A 14978-nucleotide genomic window follows, 5' to 3' on the forward strand; every position below is an offset into this window, starting at 1 on the left:
CACTGCTCCTTTAACCAGGCAGAGAGACACTCTCTCTTTAAACAGACACCGAGACACTGCCCCTTTAAACAGACTCAGAGACACTGCCCCTTTAAACAGACTCAGAGACACTGCCCCTTTAAACAGATACAGAGACACTGCCCCTTTAAACAGACTCAGAGACAACGCTCCCTGTGTTCTCCGGCACCGATGCGCCCAGCGTTTGATTGACAGCTCCCCCGTCGAGCCCCGCCCCTCTCCTCCCCAAACCGCAACCCCCCGCCGCCGCTGATTGGTGCGGAGACGCGCGCGGTGCATCGGCTGACGTGCCTTGCGGGCTCCCGCATTGGCCGCCTGGCTGAGTGACAGGGGGGCGGGTTTAAACTCGTCTGACCCTGGAGCCGCGCGGGTGGGGCGGAGTTATGCGCAGGCGTCGGCTGGGTTGGGCGGGGCAGTGCGCAGGCGCGGGGCCAGTACATTGTGGAGAGTGCCCGCGAACGGATCGCAAACGTTTCGCAGTCGTTGCCGAGGAGGTAGGAGCGGCCCCGGCGGCGCATCCGCTTTTCTCTGCGGCCTTGCACTCACTCACGCACGTGTTGGTGGGGTTTGCACACCGAGTCCGTCGTGGCGCCGTTGCGGTTGTGATCCGGTTCTGGAAGCGGGCCCTGGTTTCTAGCGGGGGGCAGTGGGGGTTGGGTTGTTGGGGGGGGAGAGTTCGTCCGGCCGCCATTTTGGGGTAGGAGGGAAGCTGCCCGCGGCAGGGAGCATGCGCGGCGGCCATCTTGCTGCAGGGAACTGCGAGAGGCAGGGCTCGGTCTGACGTCACCGGGCATATTCCCATTGTTCCGCTGCTGAAAGCGGGGGCAGTGCGCGTGCGCCATCTTACTGCAGGAGCCACAAGAGGTGAGGCTTGCTTTGACGTCACAATGCTGCTTCACAGCCTACCGCTGCTGACTGCGCAGACGCGGCCGCCATCTTGCTGCAGGGACTTGCTCTGATCTCACACGCTGCTGCTCCCCCCATTGTCTTGCTGCGGGGCAAGGGAGCATGCGTGGCCGCCATTTTGCTGCCGAGTGGCCATCAGCGACAAGATGGTCTCCACTGACAGCAACAACAGAGCTGCAGCAGCTGGGCTGGCTGCTCCTGAGAGCAGGGCAGATTTAAAAGTGCTGCTCACAATCACAGAAGGTTTTTTGATACAGAGCATAAGGGGACTGTAACATACTGAAATAAAAGTCAGACTTGCATTTACCCAGAACCTTTCACAACAACCACCCGATGTCTCGAATCTGTTTACAGCCAATTAAATACTTATTGGAGTGCGGTCACCGTTGTGATGTAGGAAACGCGGCATCCAATCTGCGCACAACAAGCTCCCGCAAACAGCAATGTGATAATGACCAGATCGTCTGTTTTTTAGTGATGTTGATTGAGGGATAAATATTGGTCCCAGGACTCCCCCCTTCACCCATGCTCCTCTTCAAAATAGTGGCCCTGGGATCTTTTACATCCACCTGAGAGAGCAGACGGGGCCTCGGTTTAACATCTCATCAGAAAAACGGCACCTCTGACATTGCGGCGCTCCCTCGGTCCCGCTCTTCCGACGGTGCGGCGCTCCCTCGGTCCCGCCCCTCCGACGGTGCGGCGCTCCCTCGGTCCCGCCCCCTCCGACGGTGCGGCGCTCCCTCGGTCCCGCCCCCTCCGACGGTGCGGCGCTCCCTCGGTCCCGCCCCCTCCGACGGTGCGGCGCTCCCTCGGTCCCGCCCCCTCCGACGGTGCGGCGCTCCCTCGGTCCCGCCCCCTCCGACGGTGCGGCGCTCCCTCGGTCCCGCCCCCTCCGACGGTGCGGCGCTCCCTCGGTCCCGCCCCCTCCGACGGTGCGGCGCTCCCTCGGTCCCGCCCCCTCCGACGGTGCGGCGCTCCCTCGGTCCCGCCCCCTCCGACGGTGCGGCGCTCCCTCGGTCCCGCCCCCTCCGACGGTGCGGCGCTCCCTCGGTCCCGCCCCCTCCGACGGTGCGGCGCTCCCTCGGTCCCGCCCCCTCCGACGGTGCGGCGCTCCCTCGGTCCCGCCCCCTCCGACGGTGCGGCGCTCCCTCGGTCCCGCCCCCTCCGACGGTGCGGCGCTCCCTCGGTCCCGCCCCCTCCGACGGTGCGGCGCTCCCTCGGTCCCGCCCCCTCCGACGGTGCGGCGCTCCCTCGGTCCCGCCCCCTCCGACAGTGCAACACTTCCTGAAGACCACACTGGAGAGTCAGCCTAGTTTTTTGTGCTCCAGTCTCTGGAGTGGGACTTGAACCCACAACCTTCTGACTCTGAGGCGAGGGTGCTCATAATCCAGAGGCCTGGACTAATGATCAGGAGATAAGAGTTCAAACCCCACCGCGGCAGCTGGGAAATTTAAATTCAGTTAATTAAATAAAGCTAGTATTGGAAATGGTGAACATGAAAGCTACCAGCTTTGTCGTAAAAACCCAATTGGTTCACAAAGGTCCTTCAGGGAAGGAAATCTGCCGTCCTTACCCAGTCTGGCCTATATGTGACTCCAGACCCACAGCAATGTGGTTGACTCATAACTGCCTTCTGAGGTTCAAGAAGGCTGCTCACCACCACCTTCTCAAGGGCAATATGAATATATATTTTTTTAAAAAGGAGAAACTGTTTCCAGTGGCTGATGGGTCGGTAACCAGGGGGGAGATGGAGAATTTATTTACACAAGTTTGCTTTGATTTGGAATGCAATGCCTGACCGGGAGGTGGGAGCAGATCCTTCAAGAGATTTGGTTAAATTGGTGGTTCAGCTGTACATAGGAACAGGAGGAGGTCTTTCAACCCCTCGATCTTGCTCCACCATTCAATGAGATCATGGATGATCTGCGATCTAACTCCATATACCCGCCATTGGCCCACATCCCTTTGGTTAACAAAAATCTATCAATCTCCTATCTTCTATGTTTCTATGTAACAATTGATCTCGCATCAATTGCCGTTTGCGGGAGAGTTCCAAACTTTTACCACCCTTTGTGGTAGAAGTGTTTCCTAATTTCACTCCTGAAAGGTCTGGCTCTAATGTTTAAACTATGCCCCCTAGTCCGAGACTCCCCAACCAGCAAAAATAGTTTCTCTCTACCCTATCTGTTCCTCTTAATAAAATCACCCCTTAACTTTCTAAATTCTAGGGAATACAACGTTAGTTTGTGTAATCTCGCCTCATAATTTAACTCTCCTTGGAGTCATGGTATCATTCTGGTAAACCTACGCTGCACTAAGGCCAATATATCCTTCCAAATGTGCGGTGCCCATAGAAACATAGAAGATAGGAGCAGGAGTAGGCCATTTGGCCCATCTAGCCTGCTCCGCCATTTAATGAGATCATGGCTGATCACCCAAATTCAGTACCCTGTCCCTGCCTTCTCCCCATATCCCTTGATCCCTTTGGCCTTAAGAAATATATCTAACTCCTTCTTAAATATATTTAATGAATTGGCCTCAACTGCCTTCTGTGGTAGAGAATTCCACAGGTTCACCACTCTCTGGGTGAAGAAATTCCTCCTCATCTCTGTCCTAAATGGCTTACCCCTTATCTTTAGACTTTGACCCCTGGTTCTGGACTCCCCCGCCATCGGGAACATCCTTCTAGTCCTGTTAGAATTTTATAAGTTTCAATGAGATCCCCTCTCGTTCTTCTAAACCCCAGCGAATATAAGCCCAATCGACCCAATCTCTCCTCATACGTCATTCCTACCATCCTAGGTATCAGTCTGGTGAATCTTCGCTGCACTCACTCCATGGCAAGAACACCCTTCCTCAGATAAGGTGACCAAAACTGCACACAATACTCAAGGTGTGGTCTCACCAAGGCCCTGTACAACTGCAGCAAGATATCCTTGCTCCTGTACTTGAATCCTCTCGCTATGAAGGCCAACATACCATTTGCCTCCTTAACCGCCTGCTGCACCTGCATGTACCTTCAGCGACTGGTGCACAAGGACACCCAGGTCTCGTTGCATTTCCCCTTCTCCCAATCTATTGCCGTTCAGATAATAATCTGCCTTCCTGTTTTTGCCACCAAAGTGGATAACCTCGCATGCACCCAACCTGTCGAAATCATACTGGAGTTTCTCGGCATCCTCCTCTCAGCACACATGCCCACCCAGCTTTGTGTCATCTGCAAACTTGGAGATATTACATCTAGTTCCCTCGTCTAGATCATCAATGTATATTGTGAATAGCTGGGGTCCTAGCACCGATCCCTGTGGTACCCCACTAGTCACTGCCTGCCACTTGGAAAAAGACCCGTTTATTCCAACTCTTTGCTTCCTGTCTGCCAACCAGTTCTCTATCCAAGTTAGTACCTTACCCCCAATCTCATGTGCTTTAACTTTACACACTAATCTCTTATGCGGGACCTTATCAAAAGCCTTCTGAAAGTCCAAATACACCACATCCACTGGTTCTCCCTTATCTATTCTACCAGTTACATCCTCAAAAAATTCCAGTAGATTATTCAAGCACGATTTACCTTTTGTAAATCCATGTTGACTTTGTCCGATCCTGTCACTGTTTTCCAAGTGCTCTGCTATTACATCTTTTATAATAGACTCTAGCATTTTCCCCACAACCGATGTCAGGCTTACCGGTCTATAATTCCGTTTTCTCTCTACCACCGTTTTTGAATAGTGGAGTTACATTAGCTACCCTCCAATCCATGGGTACTGTTCCAGATTCCATCGAATGTTGGAAGATGACCAGCAATGCATCTGCTATTTCTAGTGCCACTTCCTTAAGTACCCTAGGATGTAGATTATCAGGCCCTGGGGATTTATTGGCCTTCAATCCCATCAATTTCCCTAACACTATTTCCCTACAAATACTGATTGCATACCGTTCCTCCCTCTCATTAGACCCTATGATCCCCGACATCTCTGGGAGGTTATTTGTGTCCTCCTTTGTGAAGACAGAACCAAAGTATGTATTTAATTGGTCTGCCATTTTTGTTCCCCATTATAAATTCCCCTGATTCTGACTGCAAGGGACCTACGCTTGACTTCGCCAATCTTTTTCTCTTCACATATCTATAGAAGCTTTTACAGTCAGTTTTTATGTTCCCTGGAAGCTTACTCTCATACTCTATTTTCCCCCTCTTAATTCATCCCTTTGTCCTCCTTTGTTGAATCCTAAACTGCTCCCAATCCTCAGGTTTGTTGCTTTTACTGGCCAATTTATATGTCCTCTTCTTGGATCTTATGCTATCCCAAATTTCCCTTGTTAGCCACGGTTGAGTCACTTTTTTTGTTTTATTTTTATCCATGTTCATCCATGCGATCTTTAAATGTTTGCCATTGCCTATCCACTGTCAACCCTTTAAGTAACATTCCCCAATCCATCCTAGCCAACTCGCCCCTCATACCATCGTAGTTTCCTTTATTTAAATTCAGGACCCGAGTCTCTGAGTCAAATACTTCACTCTCCATTTTAATGAAGAATTCGATCATATGATCGCTCTGCCCAAGGGTCCTCGCACAACAAGATTGCTAATTAATCCTTTCTCATTACATAATACCCAGTCTAAGATGGCCTGATCTCTAGTTGGTTCCTCGACATATTGGTCCAGGAAACCATCCCGTATACACTCCAGGAATTCCTCCTCCACAGTAATGTTACTAATTTGGTTAGCGCAATCTATATGTAGATTAAAGTCACCCATGATAACTGCTGTGCCCTTATTGCACGCATCTCTAATTTCACGTTTAATGCCATCCCCAACCTCTGCATTACTGTTTGGGGGTCTGTATACAACTCCCACTAATGTTTTGTGCCCCTTGGTATTTCTCAGCTCTACCATACAGATTCCACATCATCTGAGCTAATATCCTTCCTTACTATTGTGTTAATCTCTTTAACCAGCAATGCTACCCCACCTCCTTTTCCTTTTTGCCTGTCTTTCCTGAATATTGAATACCCCTGGATGTTGAATTCCCAGCCTTGGTCACCCTGGAGCCATGTCTCCGTAATCCCAATTATATCATATCCGTTTACATCTATTTGCGCAGCTAATTTATCCACCTTATTACAAATGATCCTCGCATTAAGACACAAAGCCTTCAGGCTTGTTTTTTTAACACTCAGACCTTTTAGAATTATTATTTACTGTGGCCATGTTTGATTTACACCCTTGATTTCTCTGACTGCCACTTTTGCTTTTCTCCTTACTGTCTTTTGCTTCTATCCTTGCTTCCCTTTCCTCTGTCTCCCTACACAGGTTCCCAACCCCCTGCCATTTTAGTTTAAACCCTCCCCCCGAGCACTAGCAAACACTCCCCCTAGGACATCGGTCCCGGTCCTGCCCAGGTGCAAACCGTCCAGTTTGTACTGGTCCCACCTCCCCCAGAACCGGTTCCAATGTCCCAGGAATTTGAATCCCTCCCCCTTGCACCATTCCTCTAGCCACGTATTCATCTGAAATATCCTTCTATTTCTACTCTGACTAGCACGTGGCACTGGTAGCAATCCTGAGATTACTGCTTTTTGAGATCCTATTTTTTAATTTACCTCCTAACTCCCTATATTCAGCTTTTAGGACCTCATCCTGGTTTTTACCTATATCGTTGGTACCTATATGCACCACGACAACTGGCTGTTCATCCCCTCCAGAATGCCCTGCAGCTGCTCCGAGACATCCTTGACCCTTGCACCAGGGAGGCAACATACCATCCTGGAGTCTTGTTTGCGGCCGCAGAAACGCCTATCTATTCCCCTTACAATAGAATCCCCTATCACTAAAGTTCTCCCGTCCTGTGCAGCAGAACCACCCACGGTGCCAGGAAGTTGGCTGCTGCTGCCTTCTCCCGATAAGCCATCTCCCTCAATAATATCCAAATTGGTATATCTGTTTGAGAGGGGGATTGCCACAGGGGATCCCTGTACTACCTGCCTGCGCCTACTACTCTACCTGGCAGTCACCCATTCCCTTCCTGCCTGTGCAGCCTTTACCTGCGGTGTGACCAACTAATTAAACGTAATATCCACGATGTCCTCAGCATCGCGAATGGTCCAGTATGTATCCATTCGCAGCTCCAGCGCTGCAATGCGGTCTGCCAGTAGCTGCAGCTGGATACACTTCCTGCACACATGGTCGTCAGGAACACAGGAAATTTCCCAAATAGTGCAGGAGGAGCATGCCACGGGGCCGAGCTGTGCTGTCATGACTTACCCTTCATCAATTAATTTAAATTAAATTAAATCAAATCAATACCACCAATTACACTATAATTAAATGATATACTCAAGGGCCCTTGGTTACTAGCACTCCCCGATACACAACAGAGACCGTAGAAACTATAACCACAAAAATTAAGACCGTCTAAACTTTATAAGCTATTAACCTTAACTGTCAAACTATAGAGTATATATAAATACTCACCTGGCCGTGCTCACTGTGGTAAACCACTGTTATAGTTATCACTGTATATTGTTCTCACTGTTCTCACTGTCACATCACTACACGAGGTCGCCTCTTGTCGCACTGTTATACCTGGGCTGACCACCTCCGACTCCGCCCATTACCTGCCCAGGTATAAAGGTAGCTGACTGGCTAGTATTCCTCCCTGTTGGATCGGATCACCCACGAGGGTGGGCTCTGTTATTTAGCCAATAAAAACCTTCAGTTACGTTCTTAACTCGTCGCCTTTTATTGGACTAATTGATAGGCATATCACTCACCCAATCAGCTGCTTCCTCTTGCCCGCGTCACTTTTTGAATCATGGCGTGGCTCTGGAACGCCGCCGCCGGTCTGCGAGATTGACCGGCCTTTGAGAAAAAGCCAGCGAAAGTGAGTTTAAATACTCACTACTCTCCTGCTGCTCCCGATACCGGCCTCTCCTACAGGGTAAAAAGTTAGGAAAAACAAAGGCGAAGCAAGGGAGCTCCTCCTTCCACTCCTCACCTAACTCTGACTCACCCAACTCGCAGTACTCTTGAAACCGCACTCAGTCGCCCAGAACTGCTCACTACTCCAGGTGTGGTCTAACCAGGGTTTTGTATAGCTGCTGCAGCATAACTTCTACCCCTTTGTATTCGCGTCCTCTCGATATAAAGGCCAGCATTCCATTAGCCTTTTTGATTATTTTCTGTACCTGTTCATGACACTTTAATGATCTATGTACCTGACCCCCAAGTCTCTTTGGACCTCCACTGTTTTTAGCTTTTCACCATTTAGAAAGTACCTTCTTGTATCCTTTTTAGCTCCAAAGTGGATGACCTTACATTTGTGTACACTGAAATCCATTTGCCGCAGTTTTGCCCATTCACTTAATCTGTCAATATCCCTTTGTGGGTCTTTTTCCGAGTGGCAGGCAGTGACTAGTGGGGTACCGCAGGGATCGGTGCTAGGACCCCAGCTATTCACAATACAGGAAACTTTGGTTTATCCAGAGGTTGTATGTCCGGAAACCTCGGTCTAACAGCAGAAATCAGCAGCCGTTTTGGTGAGGTTTTTTTTCTTCTCCTAGCATTTTTTTAACAGTCAGGCTCTGGAAAGCGTCTCTGTAGATTAGCAACAGCTTCAGAGACGCTTCCAAGGTACGGGCCGAGTGTTTACAAGCTGTTGCTAAGCAACAGTGTTTGTTGTCAGATACGGAGATGAAAACCTCCGTATCCTTCAACATTAGCGCTGGTCTATCCGGAAGTTTTGATAGATCGGCAGCAGCTCGGTCCCGTCGGTGCCGGATATCGTGAAGTTTCCTGTATATATTAATGATCTAGAAGAGGGAATATCTCCAAGTTTGCAGACGACACAAAGCTGGGTGGGCGTGTGTGCTGTGAGGAGGATGCAGAGAAACTCCAGTATGATTTGGACAGCTTGGGTGATTGGGCAGATGCAGTACAGGAAACTCTCGATTTACCGGCACCTAAATAACCGGAAATCTCTATGCTAACCGGCAAAATTCAGGAGTAGGTTCAGGTAAGTTTTACTTCATATTAGTGGCCGTTCCTGGATCTGTGGCTGTGTAACTGGGGTTCCTGCACCTGTTGCTAAGCAACAGGGACGCCTGGATCTGTGGCTGTGTTCCGGGGCTCTCGTACCTTTTACTATACCTCTCTGTAATCTGGACTTTTTGATAAACAGGCACCACGCCGGTCCTGTCAGTGCTGGATAAAAAAGAGTTTCCTGTATAATGTGGATAAATGCGAGGTTATCCACTTGGGTGGCAAAAACAGGAAGACAGATTATTATCTGAATGGCAATAGATTGGGAAAAGGGGAAGTGCAACGAGACCTGGGTGTCCTTGTGCACCAGTCGCTGAAGGTAAGCATGCAGGTGCAGCAGGCGGTTAAGAAGGCAAATGGTATGTTGGCCTTCATGGCGAGAGGATTCGAGTACAGGAGCAAGGATGTCTTATTGCAGTTGTACAGGGCCTTGGTTAGACCAAACCTTATCTGAGGAAGGATGTTTTTGCCATGGAGGGAGTGCAGCGAAGATTCGCCAGCCTGATACCTGGGATGGCAGGAATGACGTATGAAGAGAGATTGAGTCAATTAGGCTTATATTCGCTGGAGTTTAGAAGAATGAGAGGGGATCTCATTGAAACTTATAAAATTCTAACAGGACTAGACAGACTAGATGCAGGAAGGATGTTCCCGATGGCGGGGGAGTCCAGAACCAGGGGTCAAAGTCTAAAGATAAGGGGTGGACAAGGGTGAGCCAGTGGATGTGGTGTATTTGGATTTCCAGAAGGCATTCGATAAGGTGCCACATAAAAGGTTACTGCATAAGATAAGAGCTCACGGAGTTGGGGGTAATATATTAGCAGGGATAGAGAATTGGCTAACTAACAGAAAGCAGAGAGTCAGGATAAACGTGTCATTTTCTGGTTGGCAAACGGTAACTAGTGGGGTGCCACAAGGATCGATGCTGGGGCCTCAAATATTTACAATCTACATTAATGACTTGGATGAAGGGATCGAGTGTAATGTAGCCAAGTTTGCGGATGATACAAAGATGGGTGGGAAAGCAAGTTGTGCAGAGGACTCAAAGAATCTGCAAAGGGATATAGACAGGCTAGGTGAGTGGGCAAACATTTGGCAGATGGAGTGTAATGTGGGAAAGTGCGAGGTTATCCACTTCGGCAGGAAAAATAAAAAAGCAAATTATTATTTAAATGGAGAGAGATTACAAAATGCTGCAGTTCAGAGGGACCTGGGGGTCCTTGTGCATGAAACACAAAAAATTAGCATGCAGGTACAGCAAGTAATCAAAAAGGCAAATGGAATGCTGGCCTTTATTTAAAGGGTATTGGTGAGACCACACCTTGAGTACTGCGTACAGTTTTGGTCTCCTTATTTAAGGAAGGATATACTTGCATTGGAGGCAGTTCAGAGACGACTCACTAGGTTAATTCCAGAGATGAGGGGTTTGACTTATGAGGAAAGGTTGAGCAGGCTGGGCCTGTACTCATTGGAATTTAGAAGAATGAGAGGTGATCTTATCGAAACACAAGATACTGAGGGGGCTCGACAGGGTAGATGCAGAGGATGTTTCCCCTAATGGGGGAATCTAGAACTTGGGGGCGCAGTCTCAGAATAAAGGGTCGCCCTTTTAGAATTGAGATGAGGAGGAACTTCTTCTCTGAGAGTTGTAAATTTGTGGAATTCTCTGCCCCAGAGAGCTGTGGAGGCTGGGTCATTAAATACATTTAAAGTGGAGACACAAATTTTTGCAAGATAAGGGAGTGAAGGGTTATGGGGAGCGGGCTGGAAAGTGGCTTTAAGCCCAAGATCAGCCATGATCTTATTGAATGGCGGGGCAGGCTCGAAGGGCCAAGTGGCCTATTCCTGCTCCTATTTCTTATGTACTCTATTGGCAGGATGTGACTAGTGGTGTTCTGCAGTGATCTGTGTTGGGGCCTCAACTATTCACAGTATTTATTAACAACTTAGATGATTGCATAGAGAGCCACACATTTGACGATGACACAAAGATAGGCGGCATTGTAGGCAGTGTAGATGAAAGCATAACATCACATAGAAGTTAGGAGCAGGAGTAGGCCATTCGGCCCCTCGAGCCTGTTCCGCCATTTAATGAGACCACGGCTGATCATCCAAATTCAGTACCCTGTCCCTGCTTTCTCCCATATCCCTTGATCCCTTTAGCCTTGAGAAATATATCTAACTCCTTGAATATATTTAATAAGTTGGCCTCAACTACCTTCTGTGGTAGAGAATTCCACAGGTTCACCACTCTCTGGGTGAAGAAATTCCTCCTCATCTTAGTCCTAAATGGCTTACCCCTTATCCTTAGACTGTGACCCCTGGTTCGGGACTCCCCGCCATTGGGAACATCCTTCCTGCATCTAGTCTGTCTAGTCACAGCCTGCCTTCCTGAAAAAGACCCGTTTATCCCTACTTTTTGTTTTCTGTCTGTTAACCAATTCTCGATCCATGCTAGTATATTACCCCCATTCCATGTGCCCTAATTTTGTTCACCAACCTCTTGTGTGGGACCTTATCGAAGGCCTTCTGAAAATCCAAATACACATCTACCGGTTCCCCTTTGTCTACTCCACTAGTTACATCCTCAAAGAACTCCAATAGGTTTGTCAAACAGGATTTCCCTTTCATAAATCCATGTTGACTCTGCCCAATTTTACTATTAGTTTCTAAGTGCCCAGTTATTGCATCCTTTATAATAGATTGCAGCATTTTCCCAACTACTGATGTGAGGCTAACAGGTCTGTATTTCCCCGTTTTCTCTCTCCCTCCTTTCTTAAATAGCGGGGTTACATTTGCTATCCTCCAATCTGCAGGAACTGTTCCAGAATCTATAGAATTTTGGAAGATGACAACCAATGCATCCACTATCCCAATGGCCACCTCTTTCAAAACCCTAGGATGTAGGTCATCCGGTCCTTGGGATTTATCAACTTTTAGTCCCATTAATTTTGCTAGTACTGTTTTTTTTACTAATAATTTCTTTAAGTTCTTCATTCTCGCCACACCCTTGGTTTTCTCGTATTTCTGGGAGGTTTTTTGTGTCTTCCTCCGTGAAGACAGAAACAAAGTATTTATTTAATTATAGACTAGCAACCTCCTCACAACAGATGTTAGGCTAATTGGTCTATAATTCCCTGGTATTCCCCTCTTGCCATTCTAACATAGCAGAGTGACGTGCAATTTTCCAATCTAAAGGGACGGTTATAGTTAGGGCATCTGCAGTGTGCTCACCTACTTCCTTTAAAATCCTGGGATGGAAACAATCTGGTCCTGGGGATTTGTCACTCTTTAATGTCATTGTTTTCTTCATTACTGTTACTTTACTTGCGTTAATTTTATTGAGTCCCTGTCCCTGATTCAGTATTAGTTTCGTTGGGATTTCTGGGATGTTATCCTCTTCCTTTACTGTAAATACTGGGGTAAGGAGGAAGGTCAGGGAAACATAGAATAGAAACATAGAAAAATAGGCGCAGGAGTAGGCCATTCGGCCTTAAGAGCCTGCTCCGCCATTCAATATGATCATGGCTGATCCTCTATCTCAATACCATATTCCCGCTCTCTCCCCATACCCCTTGATGCCTTTTGTGTCTAGAAATCTATCTACAGTATCTCCTTCTTAAATATATTCAGTGACTTGGCCTCCACAGCCTCTGTGGTAGAGAATTCCACAGGTTCACCACCCTCTGAGTGAAGAAATTTCTCCTCATCTCAGCCCTAAATGTCCTACCCCGTATCCTGTGATCCCTCATTCTATACCCCCCCAGCCAGGGGAAACATTCACCCTGCATCCAGTCTGTCTAGCCCTGTCAGAATTGTATATGTTTCAGTGAGATCCCCTCTCATTCTTCTAAACTCTAGTGAATACAGGCCTAGTCGACCCAATCTCCTCATACAACAGTCCTGCCATCCCAGGAATCAGTCTGGTGAACCTTCGCTGCACCCCCTCTATGGCAAGTATATCCTTTCTTAGGTAAGGAGACTAAAACTGCACGCAGTACTAGGGTTGCAAAATTCCGGGAATTTTTAAAAGAGGTAACTTTCCATGGGAATTTTGAGTTTTTTTGCACACTGATGGTTTTTGTCGCTGACCCTTATATTTTTGTCATCAAAATAGACATACTGTTCCATACAAATAAAAACAGGCTTTCAAAACATTATTTAGCTTATAATTTTGAACTTTATTGAACCCCCACAAAAAGACCCTTCTAAAATAAAATAAAAAGAGCGTCCGCTTATTTAGCCTGTAATTTGTCCTTATTTTGTCCCTTTGAGTCTTCTACTCATGAGTCTTCTATGTCTTCTACTCATCATTGCTCCTCCTGATTCTCTGGCTCTGACGTGTCCATTTCCTCCTCTGTGTCACTGTCTAGCTGTGTGGCGGACACTCCAGTATCTGGCTCAGTAAGTTGTAGGTTCGCCCGGATAGCCACCAGTTTCTCCACTCTCTTGTTAGTCAGCCTGTTGCGCACCTTTGTATGCGTATTCCCAAAAAGTGACCAGTTTCGTTCAGAGGCCGCTGATGAAGGTGGGATTTGGAGTATCACCGATGCAATAGGTGACAGGGCCTCAGATGCACAAAGTCCCTTCCACCAGGTATGTGCACTGATATGCTTGCATGATTCCCATATCCCGTCCCCATTCCAAAGACCTTGCTTGGTAGAGAACTTTGCCAGACTTCCCCCATGTCCAGATTGAGGTGGCTTGAGAGGGTAGAAATCACACTAAGCGCTGTTGATCTGTTCTCCAGAAAGTATTGGTCTCCCAACATGCTTTGGGTCCAGCATGTATGCTGCAGCATGAATCGGCTTGACACAAAATTCTTGACACGTCTGTATGAATTGAACAATTGCCTTCTCTGCTTTGAGCAGCAGGGATGTGGGTAGGGCAATGCTGATTTGTTCTTTTAAATCGGCAAAAAGCCTGAACATCTGACAAGACAGCGTCATCTCCTTCAATCTGAGCAATTGCAGATGCTACTGGTGAGAGTAGTTTAAGGCTGCTAACCACTCTCTCCCAAAACACATCATCCAGCAGTATTTTCTTGATGGTGGTTTCCATATCCCCAGACTGAGATATTGCCATTTCTTGCAGTGACTCCTTACCCTCCAGAAGGCTGTTGTACATTATGACAACACCACCCCATCTAGTGTTGTTGGGCAGCTTCAGTGTGGTGTTCTTGTTCTTTGTCATTTGCTTGGAGTTGTAGGTTGCTACAACTACCTGTTTTCTCCTGACATACTTAACAACTTGCTTGCCTCTCTTGTACAGTGTTTCCATGGTTATCAAACCCATGGGCCCAGAAATTCGTGTCGGGGGCTTCCCGCGGGTGCAAGCCCCCGACCTACACTTACCTAGCGCGCCGGCAGTTGAGGCCTGGGCCTGCGTGGATTTCCTGTCTGTGGCCCGGTCCAGCTCCCGGTGCGCTGTGCTTGCGTGATCCAGCGGCGTACTTAGTGCGATGCGTCGGCTAGGATCACATGAGCACTGGGCAACCAATCGGAGGAGGGAAAAGTCCATTCATGAGTTTGACAGTAAGAACTGTCAAACTCATGAAAACTCCGGGCGCCCAAAACAGTACTTAACCTTAAAATAAATTTGAAAAAAAATCACACTATTTAAATCAACTATAAATAACATTAAATAACTATTTTAAACAATAATTTAAATTTTTGAAAAAAATAATTTTATAAAAAATCAGGGCTAAAAATACACTTACCTTACTGTAAAGTATTTAAAAATAATAAACCTGTGGAAAAAATGTTCTAATTTTAATTAGTTGACCACTTACCTTTTAAAATGAATTCCTTACGCCTGGTTTTTAGATGTGCAAAAAGTAGAGGCCTTCACGCACGGGCAAACCTGTAAAAAAAAAAGGGAAGTTCAACGCGCAGACTCCTGCGCGCACGCGTTCGACCTCTGAACCCCTTGGTTCAGAGGATCGGAAATGCCGGTTTCCCGTGCATGCAAGAAACCGGCACTTCCATTGGGTCCACGCGTGAGTACTCCGTCCGTA

At 47.7% G+C, this 14978-nt stretch overlaps 1 protein-coding gene across 1 annotated transcript in view; it reads left to right on the top strand.

Moving 5' to 3' along the window:
* The first annotated feature begins 431 nt into the window (after nt 1-431).
* Nucleotides 432-14978, top strand: part of LOC147119919 (uncharacterized) — a 55454-nt gene continuing 40907 nt past the window's right edge. Inside the window, exon 1 of the mRNA XM_085985313.1 lies at nt 432-512. The gene's annotated coding sequence lies outside the window, so the exon portion shown is untranslated. The remainder of the gene's footprint in view (nt 513-14978) is intronic.

Source organism: Somniosus microcephalus, chromosome 4 (genome assembly GCF_052327205.1).
Source record: "Somniosus microcephalus isolate GS21.2 chromosome 4, FLI_Smic_1.0, whole genome shotgun sequence".
Lineage (NCBI taxonomy): Eukaryota > Metazoa > Chordata > Chondrichthyes > Squaliformes > Somniosidae > Somniosus > Somniosus microcephalus.